The sequence below is a fragment of the Callithrix jacchus genome, chromosome 6 (genome assembly GCF_049354715.1).
Source record: "Callithrix jacchus isolate 240 chromosome 6, calJac240_pri, whole genome shotgun sequence".
NCBI lineage: Eukaryota > Metazoa > Chordata > Mammalia > Primates > Cebidae > Callithrix > Callithrix jacchus.
Window position 1 is genome coordinate 156,252,042 of NC_133507.1, and position 24,282 is coordinate 156,276,323.

General features: G+C 53.9%; 1 protein-coding gene across 3 annotated transcripts in view; it reads left to right on the forward strand.

Annotated features, from left to right (window-relative positions):
* Nucleotides 1-24,282, forward strand: part of SH3BP4 (SH3 domain binding protein 4) — a 102,287-nt gene that overhangs the window by 33,174 nt on the left and 44,831 nt on the right. For 2 of the 3 annotated variants that reach the window (XM_002749914.6, XM_035306114.3), the window contains exon 2: nucleotides 10,124-10,199. The gene's annotated coding sequence lies outside the window, so the exon portion shown is untranslated. Of the gene's footprint in view, nucleotides 1-9,715; nucleotides 9,830-10,123; nucleotides 10,200-24,282 lie in introns of those variants that run through there. The other variant, XM_035306115.3, reaches the window with a different exon arrangement.

Consider the following 24,282-nt stretch of genomic DNA (forward strand, 5'->3'; position numbering starts at 1 on the left):
AAGAGGGATGCAGCGGGAAAGTGCATCTTACCTTCACAGTGGGAGAAAGTCCCAGTGGTGTGAATGAAGAGGGATGCAGCGGGAAAGCACATCTTACCTGCACAGTGAGAGAAAGTCCCAGTGGTGTAAATGAAGAAGGCAGTGGGAAAGCGCGTCTTACCTGCACAGTGGGAGAAAGTCCCAATGGTGTAAATGAAGAGGAAGGCAGCGTGAAAGCACGTCTTACCTGCATACCCGTCCTTGACTCTTGTGCGCAAGCATTTTTGACCCTCTGTGCATGGGCATTTTGATTCTCTGCACACAGGTGTTTTGACTCTCTGCGAATAGGCATTTTGATCATCTGTAGCTTCCTCCCTTGATGTATGTTCAGGTGAATCAGCCCTCGACACACACAAGCGCAGGGGCCATGTGCAGGTGAACCAGCCCTTCTATGAGCACAGAGACCACGGTGCAGGTGTCATCTCTCTTATCACTCATGAAGAGGCCCAGTAATTCCCTCCCCACCCTGAATTGAGGAGGAAGGATAAGACCTAACCGTGGTCCCAGCATTTCGTGGCAGAGCCAGGATTTGAGTCCATATTCAATTAAGGTCCAAGTCTTCAACATCGTGATGTCTCCTAGATGTTTTCAGCCTCCTAAAGGTTTACTGGGGGACATACAGAGACTCCATCACAAACTTTCTTAGTCTGATTCAGGCAGGAATGTTAACTTGCCCTTTGACAGACTTGAGACTTTATAACCTGCCATGGGAGAAGGAAACGCAGCACTGGAGCCTGCTCTGGAATCTGGCACCCTCACTTGTCCACGTCCTGTCTAACTGCGACCCTTGTGGTCTCGGGATTGTTCTCTTTGTGTTTGCCGTTACTCTGTGCATCTGGGTTGCTGCTGCTGGCTTTGCCAGGGCTTTGGGTTAGGATCCCAGCTTTTCACTTCCTGATCTCAAAGTGAGTCTTTGCAACCTGGGCAGCCTCCATTCTCTTATCTGCTAAATGACGGCCTGATGATGACACCTGTCTGGCCTACCTCACAGGGTCGCTGTGAAAAGCGCCCGAGAGGCCAAATGGGAAAGTATGTTATCAACAAGGATACATTATGCTAATGATTTTCTTTTCTTTCTTTTCTTTTTTTTGTGATGAAGTTTCACTCTTGTTGCCCAGGCTGGAGTGCAATGGCACAATCTTGGCTCACTGCAACCTCCGCCTCCCAGGTTCAAGCGATTCTCCTGCCTCAGCCTCCCAAGTAGCTGGGATTATAGGCATGTGCCACCACACCTGGCTAATTTTTTGTATTTAGTAGAGACAGGTTTCACCATGTTGGTCAGGCTGGTCTCGAACTCCTGACCCCAAGGGATCCACTGCCTTGGTCTCCCAAAGCTCTGGGATTACAGGCCTGGCCTGGTAATGGTTTTCAGAGGGAGCATCAACATCAGCTGGGAACGTGTTAGAAGCACACCTTCTCAGGCCCACTCCAGACCTGCAGAATCAGAAACCGAGGGTGGCGGGGCCCAGCAACCTGTGTTGTAATCAGCATTCCAGGTAACTCCAATGAATGCCAGTGTTTCAGAACCTCTGCCTTATTCACAGAATTTCACAGATATTGTGTGCAATTTCTACCATATATTTGGCACTAAGTGTCTGGTATGTTTCAAAGAAAGAAAGAAAGCAAAAAGACAAGGTCCCTGCCAACATGGTCCACAGCCTGGAAGAAAAACTAAAAGAAGAGAAACCCACACGAACTGGATGTACTCTAGAGCCCCGTGTTACAGTTGAGGAAAACGAGGCACAGACATGTCATTTAGCAAAGGTAGTGGAGCTGGTGTAAGAAACGTGAAACCACACGTTTGACCGACGACAGTCCCTGGACCCTCCGCTACCCAGACTGCCTCCCCACCTCATGGGTGGCGCATGGTGTCCCCCCACTTATTCATGGCAGAGAATTCCAAGGAAAAAATCGAAGCCCAGGACGACTTCCTTGAGACGCTCTCCTTGGCTAGCTTTTACGTGGTGATTGTCGAAACCTCACCCGACCCCCGGCCCCCCGGCCCCCCGCAACCCCGGCAGAGAGAGTCCAGGATCATTAACTAGATCGGCCTGTGAGGGTCCAGAAGGGAGTGGTCAGTGAGTTGAAAAAGTCAAAGTCTACGAGAATAATGTAAAAACACAAGGAAAAGCCAAGCGTGCCTGCGTCTTCCAGTCTTTCCGTTGGGTGGGGGTCTTTCCCGAGTGTGGGTTTGGCCGTGGTGTCTCCTGTGTGACTCACATGCGTGCTGCAGTCTTTGATTTCCAGTCCAAGACGGCGCCATGACTCAAGGCCGCTGGCGAAGCCGTCCATGCCCAGAGATCTCCTGGAGTTGACTGCGTTTTCCTCAGGTGTTGAATGTCATCTAGCTTGCCAGCCACGTATTTAAGTGATTCACCTTTGGTGAGTCTTTCTGAAACGTTCCACTTGGATTGCTGTGGCCACTGCCTTTGGTGAGACTTTCTGAAACATTCCACTTGGATTGCCATGGCCGCTGCCTTTGGTGAGACTTTCTGAAACGTTCCACTTGGATTGCCGTGGCCACTGCCTTTGGTGAGTCTTTCTGAAACGTTCCACTTGGATTGCCGTGGCCACTGCCTTTGGTGAGACTTTCTGAAACGTTCCACTTGGATTGCTGTGGCCGCTGCCTTTGGTGAGACTTTCTGAAACATTCCACTTGGATTGCCGTGGCCGCTGCCCTTGTCTCATGCCTGCCCATCAGTCTATGCAATAATTAAATATGTAAAATATCCACAAGGACCCCAGCTCCAGCCAGGGAAGCAGAAGCCCAAAGGGGAATGAGAAAGTGGTCTTCTAGCCACACAGGTGTGGGGGGGCCCTGTGTCTCACCATCCTCCTGTTTTCCCACTCAAGGGCAGGGGGCCTCTGCCTCCTCCTCCACCACCCTGCCAGGCAGGAAGGGCATTCAGAGAAGGCAGCCACTCGGTGTTGACTGGATCACTGCATCCGCTCAGTGCTGCGCAGGTGCCAGGAGGAGCTCACAGTGTATAGGGAGGACGCGTGAGCAGGTGAATGAAGCCATTGCAGGTGCTGGGTGGGTGGTTGTCTCAACGCCCCTCCCCCGTTTTTGCGCTTAGTATTCATTCTAGGTCTAACACAGGAGAGAGGACGGTTATATCCCCGTTCCTTATCACATTCTCTATAAAATTGGGAATTTTCTGTAATTTTAGGGAGGGTAAGTGAAGCAGCTCAGCGCTCTGCATAAGGAGATGTAACATGCGTCAGGTGAGATTTCAGCCCCTCTCACTTGGCTGCGTCATCCATTCCTTGCCCAAATACTTTCCGAGTGTTGAGACTGTAATAGTGTTGATTTGATAGCATGAAGTATACAGGCTTTTATCAGTCGGCCAGAGTGTTACTTTCTTTCTTCTGTAAATTAGTTTACAGAAGAGTGGAATGGTCTGCCCTCATAGAGAATGAAAAACCCGGGGTTGGGTCCGTGGCGAGGCCACGAGGCCCCCCTGTAGTCATGGACGTGCCATGCATGAGGACCCATCGTGGGAACCTGAAGCCGGAGGAGGATGGCGTCCCTGTGCTGCGGGAGGAGGCCCAGAGATGCCTCCCCTCTTTCCCAGGTTGGAGCCACCTCTAGAAAGAAACCTTGAAATGGATGTTGGGCCCATTCCCGTCTCCCTTTCTGACCACACCTACGTCTGATTTTCTTTGCTTCTCTCTTACCATCCCTTATCCTAGCTGGTCTCTTGGCAAACACTCCTGGCACACGGCCGTGTACCCGGGTGAAGGCCCACTTCCGTTTGGCCCGAGCCTACATCCCGCCTGGCCCTTTGCCCACTGCGTAAGGAGGGAGGGTAGAGAACAGGGGTTGGCACACTTTTCTCTGTAAAAAGCCAGAGAGTAAATATTTTCCACTTTGTGGGCCGTAAGGTCTGTGTCACAGCTACTCTGTTTTGGCTGCACAGAAGTGCCATTGATAAATGGGCGGGGCTGTGCTGGTGAGACTTAGCTAAGGACACCATGACTTAAATTTCGTATCATTTCCACATCATAAAATATTACTCTTTTTATTTCCCCACCAACTACTTAAAAATAGAAAGACATCCTTTGTTCACCGGCCATGCAAAGACCCGTGGCCAGGTTAGATCTGGCCCACGGGCTGTAGTTTGCCTCTTATTTGGGCAAGAATTTTCAGGGTGAACACCTCTCATCCAAAAATTTGAAATCCAAAATATTGCAAACTCCGAAACTTTTTCAGCACCGACGTGATGCCACCGTGGAAAATTTCACACCTAATCTCACGTGACAGGTTTGACGGGCTGCAGTCAAAAACTTCAGAACAAAAGTATTTAAAATGTTATATTAGATCACCTTTGGGCTACGTGTCTAAGGTACAGATGAAAATAAATGAATTTAGGCTGGGCATGGGCGCTCATACCTGTAACCCCAGCACTTTGGGAGGCTGAAGTGGGCCGATCATGAGGTCAGGAGATCGAGAGCACCATGGCTGACATGGTGAAGCCCTGTCTTTACTAAAAATACAGAAAAGGAGCCAAGCATTGTGGCAGGCACCTGTAGTCCCAGCTAGAGGCTAAGGCAGAAGAGTCGCTTGAACCTGGGAGGCAAAGGTTGCAGTGAGCCAAGATTGTACCACTGCGCTCAGCCTGGGTGACAGAGTGAGACTCTGTCTCAAAAGAAACAGACATAAATGAATGTAGTGTTTAGACTGGAGTCCCATCTGCGAGGCATCTCATTGTGTATATGCAGATGTTCCTAAACCTGAAATCCGAAACGCCTCTGGTCCCAGGCCCTCAGCCTGTGTTTAGTTCTGCTGTGTACTTTGGTTCTGCTGGCTGGCTCTGGTGTATGGAGGGGGGTGAGTATGGAGTGACCCCACCATCCAGCCGTCAGGGATACAGAATATAGAGGCTCCTCTGGCCGATGGCTCCATCGATGTCCACTGTGGCAGCTTGGAAATCTAAGAAGTAGACTTACAAGTTTTCCAGTTTACCCCAAACCAGCCTAAAATATGCTTCACCTCAACCCTTCAAGAACCATGTCCCCTAACTACTGGGGTTGTTAGACCCAAATGCGTTTTGGGTGTTCCTGCATGTTCACCAGGAGCGCATGGAAGTCTGGCCTGAAACACTCAGCTCTGCAGTGTGGACCAGCTCTCGGTGCGGTCAGCACAGGCCGGCGTGTGGGTTGAGCTGGGTGAAGAGTTCATGGAGCATTTTCAAATCTGTCACTCCCTCAGCAGCCTCTGAGATGGGCAGAGCCATGAGAATGCCTTTTCCCAAGTCGCAGGTGGAGACTCTAAGGTCTGATGAATTCATTAGGTGGGGCTGTTGTCAATGAAACGCCAACTGCTGGGTGGTTTCCACAGCGGAAACGGATTGTCTTACACGAACGGAGACGGGGAGTCCGAGGCTAGTGTCAGCAGGGCGGGTTCCTTCCAAGGCTGAGGGAGAATCCGTTCCAGGCTTTTCTCCCTTAGCTTCTGGGGGTTTGCAGGTGGCCACCGGCTGGTAAAGCCTCACCCCCAACTCCCTCCTCCTGTCACCTGTTCCTCTCTGTGTGCATGTCTGTTAATCCCCCCTTTTATAAAGTCATGAGGTCATATTGGCTTGGGCCTCACCTGATTATCTCACTTTAGCTTGATTATGCCTCGAAGACTCTGTCTCCAAATAACGTCACATTCTGCGGTGCCGGGGATTAGGACTTAACATGGAAATTTGGGGGCACACAATTCCATCCGTAACATTTGGGAAATGGGGGGAACAGCTGTCTTGGTGACTGCCTGGAATGAGGATTTGGGATGTAGATGACGGTGGGCTTCTCTGTGTATGAACATAGCTTCCTGTCTGAATGTGGCGGGGTGAGGACCACGAGCCACCTGTCATTTATCCACTCGCCCTTCCAGACCCACTGAGGTGGGAGGAACCCTCTGCGGATTTGTCATCAGCTGAGACTGTCAGCCGCTGTTGAAACAGCTACTCAGACGGACAGAGTGACATAACTGCCCTTCTCCCTGCAGTGCCCTGTGGGAGAGGACACTTGTGTTTTGACCAACAGAATCTTGTCTTCTTGGCATTGTGGTTTGTGGAGATTTGCCCCCAATCATGGTTAAGGACAACACTGATGTTTCTTGAAACAGCCGGAGAATAAGGCACCTTCAGACTTGAGGCTACCTTGATCCACCCACACTAAGACGCATGGTTTTCTTGGGGCCCCTGAGGGCTGATGGGCCCACACTGGTGTATGGTGGTGCCCGTGGGAGAACAGGGCTTGAATGAAAGATCGTGTCCCATTCTTCTCAGCAAGGCTGGTCCTTGTCCAGAGACCTTGGGCCTCTGGAGCAGTTGATCAGGAGTTGGGGAGGTGGAAAGGGGCCAGAGGTCCTGTCCACTGAATCCATCCACTGGAACCTCCCAGACATGACAGTTAGAACTAGATTCCCTCCTCCCCTCCACTCCAGCACTGAGGGGGCCAGTGGTGCCACGTGTACACCTGTCCCTGCCCAGAGTCCAGTGCTGGAATCTCTGGGTCCCCTGTCAGGGAAGCTGGGTCCACCCATACTTAGGCATGAGGAGTGAGTTTACCCAGTCATCCGTCTGTCCAGGGAGCCCGCCGGGGATTTATGTGATGAGATGCAGCTCAGCTTCAGGACTGTGAGGCCATTAAGTAAAGGCACTGCCTAAAGAACCTGCCAGAAGGAAAGCTTCAGAGGGTTTGCAGGGCCCTTCTCCAAAAATGCGAAGAGAATCAGCACCAAAACCACAGTGACGGAGGGTGTTGTCAACGCAACCTCTCTTTAGAGATGGAAGCACGGCAGCTTTTTGGAGTTGGGACGAGGTGGCATCTGGAGTTGTCCAGCAAAGATTTATTTTGTGCCTTGGGGGCGGGAGCTGGACAGCCTGGGGAGAGCTGGGCAGCAGCGAGGATGGAGAGGCTGAGGCCACATGCAGGCCACACACAGGTCATTTTCCTCGGGGCTGCTGGAGGGCGGCTCTCCAGGGATCTCCGTGGCCTCAGCAGCCCCCACAACCGAGGTGGGTGGAGAGAGCTAGGGGAGGAGTGTCATAAAGAGGAAGGCATCGGGGGCTGCTGGAGATGGACATGTTCCCGCCATGTGGGCTGTGGGTCTGGACCGCAGCTGGCAGTCTTCGGTCTAGGCCTTGCCCACAGCCTGGGAGGCCGGGGAGTTCCTGTGAGGGGAGGAGGGTTCCTTCTGGGAGCACTTGGTGGGGCAGGGAAAATACACTTGCTGTCTCCCCCTTGGGCTTGTGTCGGGAAGTGCCCCGGGCAGAGTGAGGTGGCTGAGATGAACCCAGGTGGTGGGTTTCCTGTCAGCTGATGTTTGGGCCACACGTTCTCTTAGGGTGATCTTCTGTGTCATGGGACTCACCCTCTCCTCCTTTCCTCACTGGCCTAGTAATAACCTCAGCCACTTCAGGGGGGACCCCACTGAGGCAGGTCCCGGGTCTGCACTTTATGACAGCCCGAGATGAACCCACCTGATGAAGGGGCACAGTGGGGCCAGTGCCTGCCCAGAGTTCAGGCTGGAGATTCTAAGTACCCTGACCAGGGCATAGGGGCTTGGGATACAAAGGAAAGAAGCGACACTGGGTGTACAGAGACACTGGTGCAGTGGCTTTTACAATCAGAAAGAAGGCCGGGCATGGTGGCTCATGCCTGTAATCCCAGAACTTTGGGAGGCCGAGGCAGGCAGATCATGAGGTCAAGAGATTGAGACCATCCTGTCCAACACGGTGAAACCCCGTCTCTACCAAAAAAACACAAAAATTAGCTGGGCGTGGTGCTGTGCACCTGTAGTCCTAGCTACTTGGGAGGCTGAGGCAGGAGAATTGCCCAAACCAGGGAGGTGGAGATTGCAGTGAGCCAAGATCGCACCACTGCACTTGAGCCTGGGTGACAGAGTGAGACTCTGTCTCAAAAAAAAAGGAAAGAAAAGAAAAATTAGAAAAACCAGGAAACACGAAGACAGCACCTCCATATTTTCACTGCCCCCAGGGATACGCACCCACGAAGACAGCACCTCCATATTTTCACTGCCCCTAGGGATACGCACCCACGAAGACAGCACCTCCATATTTTCACTGCCCCTAGGGATACGCACCCACGAAGACAGCACCTCCATATTTTCACTGCCCCCAGGGATATGCACCCACGAAGACAGCACCTCCATATTTTCACTGCCCCCAGGGATATGCACCCACGAAGACAGCACCTCCATATTTTCACTGCCCCCAGGGATATGCACCCACGAAGACAGCACCTCCATATTTTCACTTCCCCCGGGGATATGCACCCACGAAGACAGCACCTCCATATTTTCACTTCCCCCGGGGATATGCACCCACGAAGACAGCACCTCCATATTTTCACTTCCCCCGGGGATATGTACCCACGAAGACAGCACCTTCATGTTTTCACTTCCCCCGGGGATATGTACCCACGAAGACAGCACCTTCATGTTTTCACTGCCCCCAGGTTTTTTCTCAGTGCCCTTTTTTTTTCTCTTACAATGATGAGGTTTTCAACTGTTCTGCCTTGACGTGACTCTGGAGAACAAGCACTTTGAGAAATATTCTGAAAAGCTCTGAGCAACACAGTAGACCTGTCTCAAAGGAGGGGGATGGACGGATGGTGGCATCCTGCCTTCTGTGCCGTAAACAGGGCTGCCTTGTGATTCGTGTCCAGAAAGTCAGCCTGGGTTCGGGTGGCTGCGCGGGAGTCACGGTGGCACCTGCCATCTGCCTATCTCTTCCCACCTTTTGTGTTTGTCTCCTCTGGTTTCAGATCTTTTGTTGTATTTGTGCATGTATTTTGTCACCTTGTGGTGGCTTTTTTCGTAGCGTTCGTTGATTCTTTTCCTTTTGCCTGTGTGATTTTGTACACCGCTTGGACACTTAGAAGGTCGGTGTCTACATAGAGACCAGCGACACAACTAGATTTGCTGTTACCTAATGGGCGATTTCCTTTCCTCCCTCCCTCTCTCCCTCATACCTTTTTATTGATCTGGAATTCATTTTGTCTTTAGGTCCGAGTTGAAGCGCCGAACAAGGAGTCTGTGCTCTGAACAGCAGCCAGCTGTCCCAGCATCACAGGGAATGATTCTTTCCTTCCTGGGTGGTTCTGATGCTCCTTCTAATGGCATGTTAAATATTTACACGGGTGGAGGTCTGTTCTGGGCTGTCTGGTTTCTGCGGAGGCTGACTGGCCATGATTTTGGGATGGTGTCCACAAGGAAATTTCCCCTCCTTCTTTCACCGTCTGATGAGGTCCCACATTCCTCTGATGGCTGGGGCCGCTCTGTTATACCTGTAGAGAAGGTCAGCCTGAGGGGGAGGGGGTCGTGGTGGCACCTGCAGTCCTGCCTGTCGCATCAGTGTTGGCCAGTTCTGCTCTCAAAGGCATCGGCTCTATAGTGATGTCAGCGCCGTGTGACTTGAGGAGACCCCACTGCTGCAGTGTGTCTGGGGTTCGTCTTCGGGGCTCAGCTGTGAGATATTCTGCTGCATTAGCGATGTCAGTTGTTGCAGCAGAAGTAATGGCAGGTGACGGAGAAACTCAGCGTTGGGGTGAGAAAAGGCACAATAAGCTATTGTCATAGGCAGGGCTCCCCGTGAAGCGGACTGTGACGCAGAGGCCACTGGGCGGGATGTTTAGGTTTGCTGGGAAGCACAACAGCAAGGGCAGAGGACAGTGAGGCTGGGACGCAGCTGGAACACAGCCTCCACACAGCCTGTCGCCGACCCCACGGGAGCTCTGGCCTAGGATGGCCTGCTGCGTCACGCCGAGTCAGGATAGGGTGAGGGGCAGGCCTTGTTACCCTGCGCTGGTCATTGGGTGCAGGCTGGCCAAGGAAAGGGGCTGGTATGGCCTCAGGGAGGGGTCCTTCCACTGAGACAGTTCTGGGTGGCCTCGGTGAAGGGGATCTGGGGCGCGTGGTGATGTCCGCCCCCATCCTCACCTGCTGTGGACACGCACTGCATGCAGAGCATGTCTGCCCTCCAGGACATGGAGGGGCCCTGGCGGGAAGCACAGGCCTGATTCTGCGTGGGATGGGACCGCAGCTCACTCGTGTTTCCTTCTTGTCTTGCAGCATCTCCCTTCTCTCCTGGATGAGAGGCTGTCGTGTCCTGGGACTTCCCTGACGTCGGGAGGCTGAGCTGTGCCAGGTAGGCAGTGTCGGCACGCTGTGAGTGGGTTTCCCTACCTGGACCCGCTTTACCGTGTCATTACCAAGGTGCCAGACCCGTGGGGAGACAGGCCCAGACGTGTGCAGAGCAGCTGCAGGAGGGAGAAAGCTCTGGAAGCTTCCAGTGACAGTTGACCTTTCACAGGCACTGCAGGCCTGTCCCTTGTGGTGCTCTCCTCCTGTCCTCAAAGCCCACGGTGTTGTCCCCATCGTGAGACGGTCGTTTGTCATCCTGGCATCCAGAAACCTGGCCCCGGCGCCTTCTCAGAACAGCCCGTGTTTCTGTTTTCCGCGAATCCCCTTTCAGGGACACCCATGGACCGTTCTCACTCTTCTGAGAAAGCCAGCCTAGCAGCTCATTCCCCACCAGTGGCTGCGGGACAGAGCCCGGGTTGGCTGTGCCCTCGTCCCCTCATGTGATGCGTTGAGAACAAAAGAGGGGTTGTCTTCATGTCGCAGAAGGACCTGCGACAAGATGGGAACGGACCTGCGGTTACAGGCCACCCTCCCTGGGGCGTCGGGGGAGCAGGTGTCCTTGAGACCCACTGGCAGAAAATATTCCAAGGAAGCCTTGGCTGGCGTTGGTGAGGAAGAGCTGGATTAAATGGTGTTCTGGTAAAATGTTCCTGGATGTTTTCTTGGCTGTTCTTGGCCTTTATCCTCCTGGTTGGCAGTAGAAGGAATAGGGCACAGCCTTTATTTGCTTAAAAAGCAATATATGAGGCTGGGTGCGGTGGCTCACGCCTGTAATCCCAGCACTTTGGGAGGCTGAGGTGGGTGGATCCCTAGGTCAGGAGTTCGAGACCAGCCTGGCCAACACAGTGAAACCCCATCTCTACTAAAAATGCAAAACTCAGCTGGGCGTGGTGGCCCATGCCTGTAGTCCCAGCTACTTGGGAGGAGTCTAAGGCAGGAGAATTGCTTGAACCTGGGAGATGGAGGTTGCAGTGAGCTGAGATCTCGCCCCTGCACTCCAGCCTGGGCGACAGAGCAAGACTGTCTCGTGGAGGCGGAAAACAAGGCAACGTACGAGCCTTTCCCCACCAAGCGGAAAGGTAAACACCACATTCGGATGCTCAAGGCCAAAGGGGGAGCCGAGAAGCCACCGCTCACAGTGCGATTCCTACCCAGGCCGTGTTTGAATTCCAAAAGCCCTTCCAAATCAAGCAGGCAGCTACTTGAACTGTTTCGGGTTTTTCTTTAAATCCTGTAAACAGGGTAGCTGATTGGATTTTGTTTCTGCTTCACCCCCCACCCTTTCTGTCCTGTCTCTTTGTTTTCCAGTATCTGCTTGTGCCTTAGGATGGAGAGAACGTTTGAGATGTGCCACGAGGCTCAGGGCTTTTCCTTGTGATGTGATGTGAGGAATTCAGGAGCTTTCTGGTCCCGGGGTCAATCCTCCGCCCACTGGGGCTTCAGTGACTTGAAACACTTCAGCCTAGGCAGAGGCCACCAGAGGCCTTTCCTTATAAGTGCAGCCCCTGGCCCTGGAGGCTGTGGTCTCTTTGGGCTACCGTGAACTCTCCTGAAAGGCATCCACATTCCTGGCATTCTTTTGGCCTGGCATTGGTCAGAAAGCGGGGGTTTCTAAAATCAAAGGCACGGCAGCTTGGTTCTTCTCTGTAGATAAACTGGGGAGAAACCAGGGGCTGTGCAGCCTGTGTGCCCCCATATGTTCGCCTTGCTGGGCTCTGGATTTGCGGGTTGGCCGGAGGAGGCCCCATCCTGGGCAAGGCAGGAGAAAGCTAATGGGGGTCTCTTTCGGGCTCCAGCACTTCCTTGGGTGGCACGCATGTAGTTTGCTTTTTCTGGCCCTGTGTCAGAGTTACTGGGGCAGCAAGACGTCTGGGAAGAGGAGCAAGAGGGTGGGACGGGTGGTGACATCCCACAGCGGTGCCCGCTTGTCTGTGGCAGGCACACAGGCTTCCAGGAACCGGGCGAGGGAAGCACACCCAGACTTGCCCTGGATACAGTGGGCGAAGCATTGTAGGCGCCTCTGGGTGGAGTTTAGGGGTGCTTAGGGGCATGGGTCCCCACAACAATTAAAGAGACCATCCGCAGGCTACCACACTTTGAGACAATTTTTGTTTTGCCTTGTTTTCCCAGAGGCATAAATGCAGTGTTTTCTCCTGCTTCTGAATATTCGCAGTCTGATTTGCCTGGGGGTGGTGGAGAGAAGGAGCCGCCCAGAGTTTCCACTTCCATGCCCTGAGTGTTGCCCGTGGCAAAGTTTGTGATTTGCATGTAGTTCCTGCCGCATAGGTTCAAGTTGCCACCTGATTCGGATCCCACCTCGTCACTGGCAGAGGTAGTTTATCCTGGTGCCTGTGGCCCTTCAGGACAAAGGAAGGAGCAGAAATGCTCCTGAGACCAGAATGAATGACAGAGGAAACGGAGGCCAACAGCTGCTCCCCTGGGGATGGAGCCCGCGGGGAGACCGGGGCCCGCAAGTCCTCACCCTGTGGTTGTTCCCACCGTCCCACTGATGGCTGGGAAGGGTGAGCTTCAGCCTCTGGCGGCTTCAGCAACCACCCCTGAAGTTGTGTCTGCTCAAGCCCTGGGAGTGCCCTGCCTGTTTCACAGATGAGAAACTCATCTCAGAGGACTCAGAGACCCGGAATACTTCAAGTTCAGAGGATGATTAAGAAGTACCGGAGCCCAGCCTGGAGTCCGTCCGCATTTGTGTGCCCCCTAAACCACTCCTCTGTTCCCTTAGCTTAGCTAGTGCCTGGGAGGGCCCAGGGGCCACATGGGCTGGAGCCACGCCCCCAACTCTAGCTCTGGCCAGTAGGAATAAACAGACAGGAGACCTAAAAATGAACGGGTAAAGATGATTTTTTTTCTTTGGACTGTAAATTCACACGACAGTCAAGGGTGCAGTGAATAAATGGGTGGTAGGGGAGTCACCCGCTCTTGGCAGGGCTACTGGCCACCTCCTGCCCAGGTGGTGTGGAAAGTCTTCGGGGGCCCCCTCAGACTGAGGGTCTCCAAGCGTTCCTAGCTCTGTGTGTTTGCTTAGCTTCTTCATTGGTTTTGTTTTTGTTTGTTTGATATTATTTGTTTTTTGAGACGGAGTCTCACTCTGTCACCCAGGCTGGAGTGCAGTGGTGTGATCTTGGCCCACTGCAACCTCCACCTCACAGGTTCAAGTGATTCTCCTGCCTCAGCCTCCCGAGTAGCTGGGATTACAGGCACGCGCCACCATGCCCAGCTAACTGTATTTTTAGTAGAGACGGGGTTTCACCATGTTGGCCAGGATGGTCTCAATCTCCTGACCTTGTGATCTGCCTGCCTCAGTCTCCCAAAGTGCTGTGATTATGGACGTGAGCCACCACTCCCGGCCTGGTTTTGGTTTTGAGGTGAAAGTCACATAACCTCCATTTGACCACCGCACCGGGCATCAAGTGCATTCCTGATGCCTCATCGCCACCACTCTCTCTCGTTTCAAAACTTCCTCATCACCCTGGAGGAGCACCCTGTACTCAGCAAGTCACCACTCCCATTGCCCCCGTCCCCGCCTCTGGCAACCACTAATCGGTTTACTTTTGAGGTTTGCACTGGGCTCAGTTCTCACGGTCTTCCATCTGTGACCGAGATCCTGGCTTTCATACGTCCTTGGGACAGAGCAGCAGAGGCAAGCATCCTTAATAGCATGATCAGGTCTGCATGGACTGTCCTGATGGACATGGAGGTGGGCTGCAGGTACTGATTCTGCACCACCTGCCAGGCCTCACCTTCAGGTTATCAGCAGATAATCCAATACAGGAGAAGGGCACTTGGGGCCTTGCAGTGGCAGAGCGGGAAGCCATGCTCAGCGTCTCTCTAAGCCTCTGCATTCCAGTGATGATTTCCGCAGAGCTTCGGGAATCAAACTGCTTCGAGTGCCCGTTGGTGAGGCCGTCGGCTGCCAAAAGGAAGCTGGGGAATCTGGACGGAAGAGAGAGAAGCGTGAGCCGAATTCCCGGTGACACATTGGACTAAGAATGGCGCCTGCCTTCTGAAGAGGCTTGTTTTGTGGTGTCATAACTAGCCTGCCTGACACCCTTCTCAAAGCAAGCGTGTCGTGAGGACACAGGAGGGATTCTTAACATACTTGAGGCTTTGGGGATAGATTCCACTATTGTTTATTTCAAGAGCCTTTGCCTCCCTGGCTGAAATCTGCTCCCATTTTTGAAGAACATTCCCGTGAGATCAGAAGAGCCATGATTTTCCTGTCTCTGTGTTTGGAGTTGCCCCCACCCTGCTGTTGGTTCATTATTTAAAGTTGACTGGGAAGACTGCCGTTTTGGAAGGAGGGCACCTGGATGTCTTTCATTCTTGGGTCAGAAAAATACCTAGGCAAAGAGCTTCTAACCAAGTATGGACAGAAACAATAACATGTTACAGCAATCGATTTCCTTGGCCCCAGTTTCCTCGTGGGTAAAGCTGGAAGCTGTGTCTCTGAAGGTTCTCAACAACTAAAAAGGAATGAAAGATGCCCTCAGACTTGGTCAAGAAGAAAAGGAGGCAGGATTATTGGAGCAATCCAGAAATAGTGAGTCTTCTCAAACTTTGAGGAATGAATTCGTCATCAGAAATTACGCTTTCCTCCAACCTGTGCATCTGGCTCTGTCACCTGGCCCCTGCTCACAGGCACACACCTGGCCCAGGAGTGGCCTAGCCAGTGCATCCAGCGCTTTGCAGGCCCTGTCCTTGGGCCGCTTTTGAGTTTCCCAGCATCCAGGTCCCAGAAGCAGCTGGTTGTGCCAGCTTAAGCTCTGGGTCCACTGTGGATTGATTCACCTGTACCTGGTCTCCACCGCTGATGCATCTTGGGAGGGGGTGAGGCCACAGAGGTGTCCGGGCTGGGGGTGTGCCTGAGCCAGGCAGTACCCAGGCAATTGGGGAAGTGGCACTCATTCATCCTCAGCTGGGCTTCCCTCCCTCCCCCCTCCCTCCCTCCCTCCCTCCCTCCCTCCCTCCCCCCTCCCTCCCTCCCTCCCTCCCTCCCTCCCTCCATCCCCCTGCCTCCCTCTCCCCTCCCTCCCCTCCCTCCTTCCCTCCCCCTCCCTCCCTCCTTCCCTCCCCCTCCCTCCCTCCTTCCCTCCCCCTCCCTCCCTCTCCCCCCTCCCTCCCTCTGTCCCCCCTCCCCCATCCCTCTCCCTCCCTCCCCTCCCTCCTTCCCGCCTCCTCCCCCCCTCCCTCCCTCCCCCCTCCCTCCCTTCCCCCCTCCCTCCCTCCCCCCTCCCTCCCTTCCCCCCTCCCTCCTTCCTTCCTTTCAGAACTCCCACAGCCCCATCACTTTAAGCGAGTCCTGGAGCCTCTTTGGGCCTCACTTTTCTCACCTATTATGGAGGTCACTGAGCGAGCCTCAGCTGTGTGGCTTCCCTGTTAACGTTATTGATGTGACGGGGGCGGTGGGGGGGGGGTCGCTGCCCCGTTCCTGGCATTTCATTCGTGCTGTTCTCCCATGCAGGCTGCTGATCTGGGGCTGCCCTCTGTTCCCAGGGGATGTGGAGGTCAGAGGAGGGGTTAGCAGGATCCACTGGCCAGAGTCATTAACACGGGGCCCCTCCTTCCAAGAGGTCAGCAGGAGGCTTCGCCGGAATGGAAAGCCTGGATCTTGGGGTCAGGCTGTGATGCTCTGTCCCTGAGCCGCTGACGTGGAGGACGTCAAGCTGCAACGTCACGTCCCCGTTGCACAGAGCGGGTCCTGGAGTCCCACATGTGGTGTGCCCAGAATCTCCTTTCCACTCTGTTCGAGGGCCAGAGGGACTCGAAACATCACAGAGCCCAGCCTGGCATTTGGCAGAGGAGGAAGCAGAGATGTAAAGGTCAGGGACTTGTCCCGGGTCTGACCAGCCATCTGGCACCTCACACACTGGGGCCTGTCCCCACTGCCGGCAGCCCCTGCATAGATTCTGCCTTTTTCTGCACTGGTGGTACCCCCATTGCCCCAGCTGCTTGTGGGCATGCGTCTCCTTGTTCTGACCCCTTTCCTTCCCCAGCTTCCCCCAGGCAGTTCTGGACTTTGCTGTCAGTAAACACAACTTGACCCCTTTCCCTTCTTACCTTGTCATTGCCCATCAGTCCCGTTTACACAGTGCTCACTTTTGTGTCCCAGCTGGGCTGCAGAGCCTCGTCTCTGCCTCCAGTTTTTGAGAAATTAATTCTATACGGTGTTGACACAGTCTCCAGCTTGACCTGGGGAATCTGCGGCTCTTCCCAGCTTTGGTCTTCTGAAGGTAACAGAACACGTATGTTTATCCTGGGCCCCTGGGCCCTTGGCATGGTCCTTTTGGAGGGCCCGGGAAGCCCCTGAAACTACATGCAGAACTTTGCAGATGGAGGTGGTTTTCTAGAGAGAACCGCCAGAGACTTTGTCAGATTCCTTAGAAGATTTGCACCCTCAAGAAATGTTAACAAACCCTGAGCTGGAAGAAGGCCTAAGACAAGCCTGTCACACCTGGAGATGAGATAAGCCGCGCTGGGACCTGACTGTCCTGACTGTCTTGGCTGCGGTGCATAGCTGAAACGGAGATGACCCTTAACAGAAACCAGTGTAAAGTTCTCCCTCCCCTTCTTTAGTTCTTATTTCTTTTGCTTTTCATTAAGTGCAGATATTATTTGCCTACTCACAGAACGGGGAAGGCCTGGCTTCTGAAAATTATCTTTAGAGTTTTTGTTGAATTTGGTCTTCTGAACAATCCCTGAAAGTCCATGGTGCTCTTTAGATGGGTTCATAGAAACCCACGGTCCAGGGCGAGAGGCAGCGTCCAGGCAGCCTGTGGGCTGGTGATGGAAAGAAGGGTCTTCACGAATCGTTGAGGCTGCTTGGTGTTGAAGAGGAATTATGAATTGGCTCTCAAGGGAGGTTGAGGTGTTTCTGTGTTTTTTGCTTTTGTTTTTTTTGTTTTTGAGATGGAGTCTCACTCTGTCGCCCAGGCTGGAGTGCAGTAGCTCAATCTTAGCTCACTGCAACCTCTGCCTCCTGGGTTCAAGTGATTCTCCTGCCTCAGACTCTGGAGTAGCTGGGATTACAGGTGTCTGCCTCCACACCCGGCTCATTTTTGTATTTTTAGCAGAGAAAGGGTTTCACTGTATAGGCCAGGCTGATCTAAAACTCCTGACCTTAGGTGATCTGCCCGCCTCAGCCTCCCCAAAGTGCTGGGATTACTGGTGCGAGCCACCACGTCGGGCCGGAGGGTAAGTTTTTAAATGATGCAGTCCTGGGGCCACATCAGGTTTGGAGATGAGGAAGCTGCGGGAGAGAACTGTCACACCACAGGGTTTGGAGAACTCTCCTGCAGGCTTGTTTTCTATTTAAGCTGTGCCTTGGGGTCTGCAGTTTGCCAGGCTCTCTCTCTCTCTCTCTATTTGTTATGTTGTGTACTCTTCTTCTCAAGGACAGGTGGGGGGAGCCAAGTATTCCTTAGCAGCCTCGTTTTACGGATAAGGGAACATGTGCCTCAGAGAAGCTCAGTGGTCCTCAAACCAAGGTCAAGCCAGATACAGTGGTTCTCATGCCTGTAATCCAAGGGAGGCTGAGGCAGATGCATCACTTTAGTCCAGGAGTTCGAGACTAGCCTGAGCTACCTAGCAAAACATGGTGTCTACTAAAAATTAGCTAATCATGCTGGTGGCAGTTATAGATCAGGAGGCCGAGGGGAGGACTGATTGAGCCCAGGAGGTTAAGGCTACAGTGAGCTGTGATCATGCCACTGCACTGCAGCCTACGTGACAGAGCCAGACCCTGTCTCAATTTAAAAACAAAACAAGTAAAACAAATTAGGCCATGCATTTGGCAGGGATGGGCCCAAGCAGAATCTTCTGCTCCCAGTGCCATGACACAGGGTACCCTAAGCAGATGGGCTACGTTCAGATAACGGAAGGTCACACAAGGTTCTAGAATTCACAGCAGAGGGAGGAGCTGCCCGAACGTAGCAGATTCCGAGGAGGGCCTGGATCAGCCGCCAGCGGGAATGCTGATTCCGCCCTGCCTTTGATCTCTTCATTTCAAAAGAACGTGAAGTAACCCGAACCTGGCTGCCATCTGCCCAGGCGTAGATGTGTGCCAGGAGGCCGGTCTGCATCTATGTTGCTAGGAAATGGTTGTCCCAGCTTGGATGCTACATTTCTTTAGAAATTCCTCAAGCTATCACACAGGAATAGGCTCCTGACTGAAGAAGCCCAGGGCTTTGGTGGATGGGGTGTGGCTGGCCACAGGATCAGCGTGGCCCTGTCCTTTCAGTCTCCTGTGTTGGGGACCCAGGAAACAGAACCCAGGGGCTGGAACCATCGTGACCCAGGAGAGCCTTCCCTTGGCCAGGGCCTGGCCCTCAAACACCAGATTCTGGGGTGGACTTAGATCCTGCAAACCCAGGCCGCAGAGGCAAGGGTGCCAACGTATTTGTTTGACAGGAAAAAAGGGGATACTTTGGAGGTACAGATAGTCCGTCCTCGCCGTACACGTGGGGCATGAGAGCAGAATGAGGGTCATTCTCTGAATGGAGTGGCTGTTTACGGTTTTGCTTTTTTTTTTTTGAGACGGAGTTTCGCTCTTGTTACCCAGGCTGGAGTGCAATGCTGTGATCTCGGCTCACCGCAACCTCCACCTCCTGGGTTCAGGCAATTCTCCTGCCTCAGCCTCCTGAGTAGCTGGGATTACAGGCACGCGCCACCGTGCCCAGCTAATTTTTTGTATTTTTAGTAGAGACGGGGTTTCACCATGTTGACCAGGATGGTCTCGATCTCTCGTGATCCACCCGCCTCGGCCTCCCAAAGTGCTGGGATTACAGGCTTGAGCCACCGCGCCCGGCCTGTTTACGGTTTTTATCTGCTGAGAAGCAGACCCAGTTTGCTTCCATTTCACCAGCACCTGTGCATAGCCTCAACTCTGGACCTAAACTGTCTGGTCTGAGGGGCAAGGAGTTTGAATCGTGGTGAGGAACAGCCGCTGGCTCTGCTCACTGACCTCCGTTGGGCCTTAGTTTGCTCATCTGTAAAATGGGAGTGAGAAGTCACAGCCCAGATCCTTGGGAGGGCTCAGCAAACATTTGCTGCCTTCGTGTCAGGGGAAGATTTGTTAAAATGCAGGTTCTGGGAGTGTGGCACCTTCCCAGTCACGCTCCTGTGCAGGGATATGTGGCTCTGGCACAGAGAAGCTGAACTCACAGTGATGGTGACAGAGGCCAGAGGCTGTGGGGCTCGGAGTTTCTGCATCCAGGTGGCCCCAGGGATGACCCCGCCCGTGGCCTCACCTCGGTGTGACTTTAGGGGCCACAGTCTGTTTCTGCTTTTTTCTTAGGTGGCTAGAGTCCTAGAAAAGCACCTTGGATGGCTCTAGGTACCTGCCCTCTGTGGGGTGTCTTGCTCCCGTGGGACTGCAGGCTTCGGGGCTCCCTGTTAGCACCCTGACAGCTTCTAGCTCCTGGCAGTCACTCGGTGAAGTTTGCCTCGGCTTTCCCTGTTGGTGGCTTTTTCCCCGTGCCTCACTGAGTAGGCCCGCTCCTAAGTCCTCACTAAACATGGGGTTTCTTTTTCTATGCTCATGGTGACAACATATGCCCCCAGAGTCACAGTCACTTTTCATAAAGGTGTCTTTTCAGACCGTTCTCTCTGCACGTGTGTAATATTTCAGCCCCAAATGGGTTCCTCATGGGCACGCTTTGAAGAGGTCATTGCCTGTAGTGGCCTCGGTGGCACCAGGTCTCTTTAAAGTGATTTTGCTTCTTTACAGGGTTTCACTATTTTTTTTTTGAGCTTTACACAATATGTGATTTACCATTTTGAAATGTCACAGTTCTGTGCTATACAGAAGATTCACAGAGTCATGCCGCCACCAGCTCTCTCGGTTCCCAGAACGTTGTATCCACCCTAACGGGCACCCGTTAGCAGTCGCGGCGCCTTCTTCAGCCCCTGATAACCGCTGCTCTGCTTGCGGTCTCTGTGGATTCCTATGGATTTGTGTATTCTGGACATAACTTCTAAACAGAACCATACGATATGTGGCCTTTTGTGACTGTCTTCTTTCACTTCAGAGTGTTTCCAGGGTTCACACTCCATGCCGCATGTGTCAGAATCCCGTTCCTTTTTAGGGCTGCATAATATTCCATCGTATGTGCGACCACATTTTGTTTACACTTTCATTTGTTGATGGACATTTGGGTCGTTGCCACCTTCTGGCTATTGGGACTGGTGCTAATTCTATTCTAACAGCTGTCTTCTCTCATTTCTGAGTTCTTGGAGAGACCCCTGGCTTTTGATTCCTTCTCCCTGGCTCTGTGCCTGTCCCCAGGATTTTATGAATCTCCCAGGAGCTAGGGCTTGGTCTGTTGTTGAACTCCCTCTTGGCATGGGCCAGGAAGTCACTGTCACATGGAAGCCTGTGTTCAGTGCTGTTTATGGAGAGCAGGGTAGTCAACCACAGTCCTAGTCCAGGTGTGTGCACAGGTGTCACATGGGAGGCTTGTGAAGAAGCAGCCTCCTGGGCCTCCCCTGTGCTGGCCGTGTCTGTCTGCTCCTCCCAGCCCTGCCATGCTGTTGGCCTGGGGAGTGATATCTGAATTGACTGCACCCCAGGGAGCTCCCCTACCTACTGGCTTGCTGTGGAGAGGGAGGTGTCAGGGGAACCCGTCGCCTGGGGCTGACTCCGGCTCCCCTGACTGGGGGTCCCCATCTCTCCCAGGTTCCAGGAGAGGCTTCCCTCTTCCCATATTCCCCAGCATCACCTCCCCTAGGGGGTCCCTGCCTTGTAAATTGTCCCTTTCCCGTTGGGACCTTGAGTGATGTCTCAGGCCTACTGAGTGAAGATCTCCAAGTCAGGCCCAGACCTGAATTTTAACAAATCTTCCCGACACCTTGAGCCCCTTAAAGCTGCTGAGCCCCTGCCCCCACCACCCACCTGGTTGTTGACCTCAGCTTCCTTGTGTCCTCTGGAAGGACATAGGCTGACCTCTCTGGTGCTTCTGCCTTTCAGAGCTTCCGAGGCAGCAGATGTTTCCTGACCCCTCCCAGGGATCCAGGCTTTGCAGGTTACACACACGTCTTACAAAACGCAGTGGGGGCAGCACGGGAGGAGAGCCAGAGCATGGTGGCTTTGGGAAGGGTGGCCCATTGTAAACAAGCCAGCACTGGCAATCCCAGGGTCCCAAGCAGGGTGGCTTGGTGGGAGTCCCACGCAGCCAACCACTCTTTTAGCTCCTGCAGCTGGAACCCTGTTTCGTGCCTGCCTATGTCCCTGGCTGTGGGAGGCACCATGGGGAGGCTTTGATCCCTGGGTGGCTGTGAAGCCGGCCTGGACCCTGCAGCTGTCCGGCCCCAGCCACTAATCCTGTGCAGTAGCCACCTGTCCTGACTCGGTGCTGGGCTGGCTGGAGCCGAGTGACCCGAGAATGGGGCCTGTTTTGCACCCAGGGCACACGTTGGCCATGGCTTTTCTGACCTAGCGTGCAGGATGGAAAAAGGACAGCAGGTGGGAGACGGGAGTCAGCCTCAGTCTCCGGGCGTTGTTCCGAGCGGCTTTTTTCCTTTCTGCCCTTTTCCTTTGGACTGGGAATAGGTGTGTTTAGAAAATCCCAGAAGGGCCACTTGCTGCCAGAGGGTATTGTACCAAATATCGTGGGTTTGGTAAAGAGTGGATCCATCAGAAATCTGTGGGGTAGCATTTTTTTTCAGGAAACAAAGCATAATGCCTTTTTCTAGTGGATTTTTATGTGTGATACAAAAGCATTCCCGGAAGGAAGCCAGCAGATGAAGGTCCGGATGGTGCTGGGCTAGATGGAGTCAGGACCACAGGACTCTGAGAAGCGAAGTGGAGGCAGAGGGCCTGTGCTCTCAGGGGCCTGTGCTCTCAGGGGCCTGTGCTCTCAGAGGCCTGTGCTCTCAGGGGCCTGTGCTCTCAGGGGGCAGTGCTCTCAGGGGCCTGTGCTCTCAGGGGCCTGTGCTCTCAGGGGCCTGTGCTGTCAGGGGCCTGTGCTGTCAGGGGCCTGTGCTCTCAGGGGCCTGTGCTGTCAGGGGCCTGTGCTGTCAGGGGCCTGTGCTCTCAGGGGCCTGTGCTGTCAGGGGCCAGTGCTCTCAGGGGGCAGTGCTCTCAGGGCTACCTTTGCTCTGCTTCGCCAGGGGCCGCCCAGCCTAGATTTCTGCTGGGCCAGCACCCTGCAGGCTCTAGGACGAGAGCAGCAAAGTCAAGGGCACGAGGCCTGTTCCCAAGTGGAAGCTTCCATCTGTGCTGCTGCTTGGCTGCCGAAACCCTCCAGCCCTGACCCTCCATCTGGGCTTTGCCTGGGCCTGGGTTAGGGGAGATAAAGGGAGGAGGCCGCAGGGCAGGACCTGAGTGACAGCAGCAACATGGCTGGTGGCACCTGGTGTTTAGTGATGAAGATTGGGGATGCCACACAGCAGCTGTGTGTCCTTATAGACAAGTTCATTTTCCAGATCCATTTAATTTTCTCTACTCATCCGACCTGCTTCAGAGACTTAAATGAGTTGATGGAACATTTAGCATAAGGCTTGGCCCGGGTAGAAGGTGTCATGTTCTCCATCAGAATGGAAATGATTTCCCTTTCCTAGGGCAGGCGAACCCACACCTGAGAAATCAACTAGAGGGGAAGGAGTGGAGGCAGCTGAGAAGGAGGGTCCAGGTGAGACGGGTGAGTCCCTGCAGGAAGGCGGGGCAGGGGGGTGCAGAGAGGAGCTGGTCAGAGGTGGAAAGACGGCAGGTGGGGTCCAGAGCAGCTCCCCTCGGCTTCCTCCAGGTTCCAGTGGAGACCAAATGGCCTGAAAAGCCCCAGATACTGAGTCTCTGATCCTTTACCACAGGGTTTCTCACCTGGGTGACTTTGCCTCCCCTGGCTCCCTGGGGACATATGGTGATGTCTGGAGACGTGGTTGTCACCACTCAGGGAAGAGGGTCCAACCAGCATGGAGTGGGTAGAGCCTGGGGACGCCGCTGCCCTTCCCACAGTGCCCAGTACAGCCCACAGCAACGGTGGGTCCGGCCCCACATGTCAGCAGTGCCTGGATAGAGAGACCATTTTCCAGACAAACTTTGCTGTTTCACCTAGAGAACTGATTGACTGGTTTTGGAAGAAGTAGGAATTTCAGATGAGGGGTTTCTGGGCACTGCCACTTGCTAGGTGGGGGAGAAGAGGCCAGGCATGCAGGGCTTGAGGGGCTGCAACCATCCGGACCCTGAGCTGCGGCCATCCTGAGCCCGTGGGGGCAGTTGTGGGTGGTGCTGAGGAGGCAGGGTAGAGACAAGGTTTGGGCATCAGCAGAGACGACCCTAGCATCTCTGGACTACAAGGAGAATGTGCCAGCACGGAGACTAGCAGAGCAGGGATGGACACTGGAGAGGTTGGATGTCAAGGGCAGGCAGGAGAGTAGACCCTCTGAAGGAGACCAGGTAGGACCAGCCGGGGGTGCAGGATGCCCTTCAAGTTGACCCCCACCCCTGGGAAAGGGGAGAGCCACAGCTGGGTAGATCAGAGGTTTCAGAGCTGTCAGAAAAGCTCCCCTGGAACTTGGTCGTCCATGTGGCCTTCCTCTCCAGCCTGGGTGGGAACAGTGTCATGAGCCATCAGGTGGGATTTGGTGCCTGGGGAGGTATGGTACAGCTTGAGGGGCTGCTGTAGGTTATGTATAAGATTGAAAGAAAGGAGGCCTGTTTGCCAGTCTCGCCTCCCAGCTCAGCTAGCCTGAAGCCCTGGGCTGGAACAGCCACTCGGTGAAAGGGAGGCCCCTTGATGCAGCTGGGGCTGTGTGGTCACCTGGATGCAGCTGGGTCTGTGTAGTCACCTGGCACGAGCTCTGGGCTGCAGCCTTCCTGCAGGGCACGAGAAGGGCTGGGGAGAAAATGCCAGGAAGAGCCAGCTGAGACCTGCTGGGAACCATGGCGATATAAAGCAGGGGGCGGAGAAAGCCGAAGGTGCTGCGCCTTGTACTGCTTCTCCTTGTAGGTGGTTATCTTCTGATCTCCTTCTGGTACCCTCTGCATAGAATAGTGCTCCTTAGGTCCTTTCTGGTAGGAGGCAAGAAAGAGGCTTCTCCAAGCTACCCGTGGTTCTCGCAGTGTCCTCTGGCTC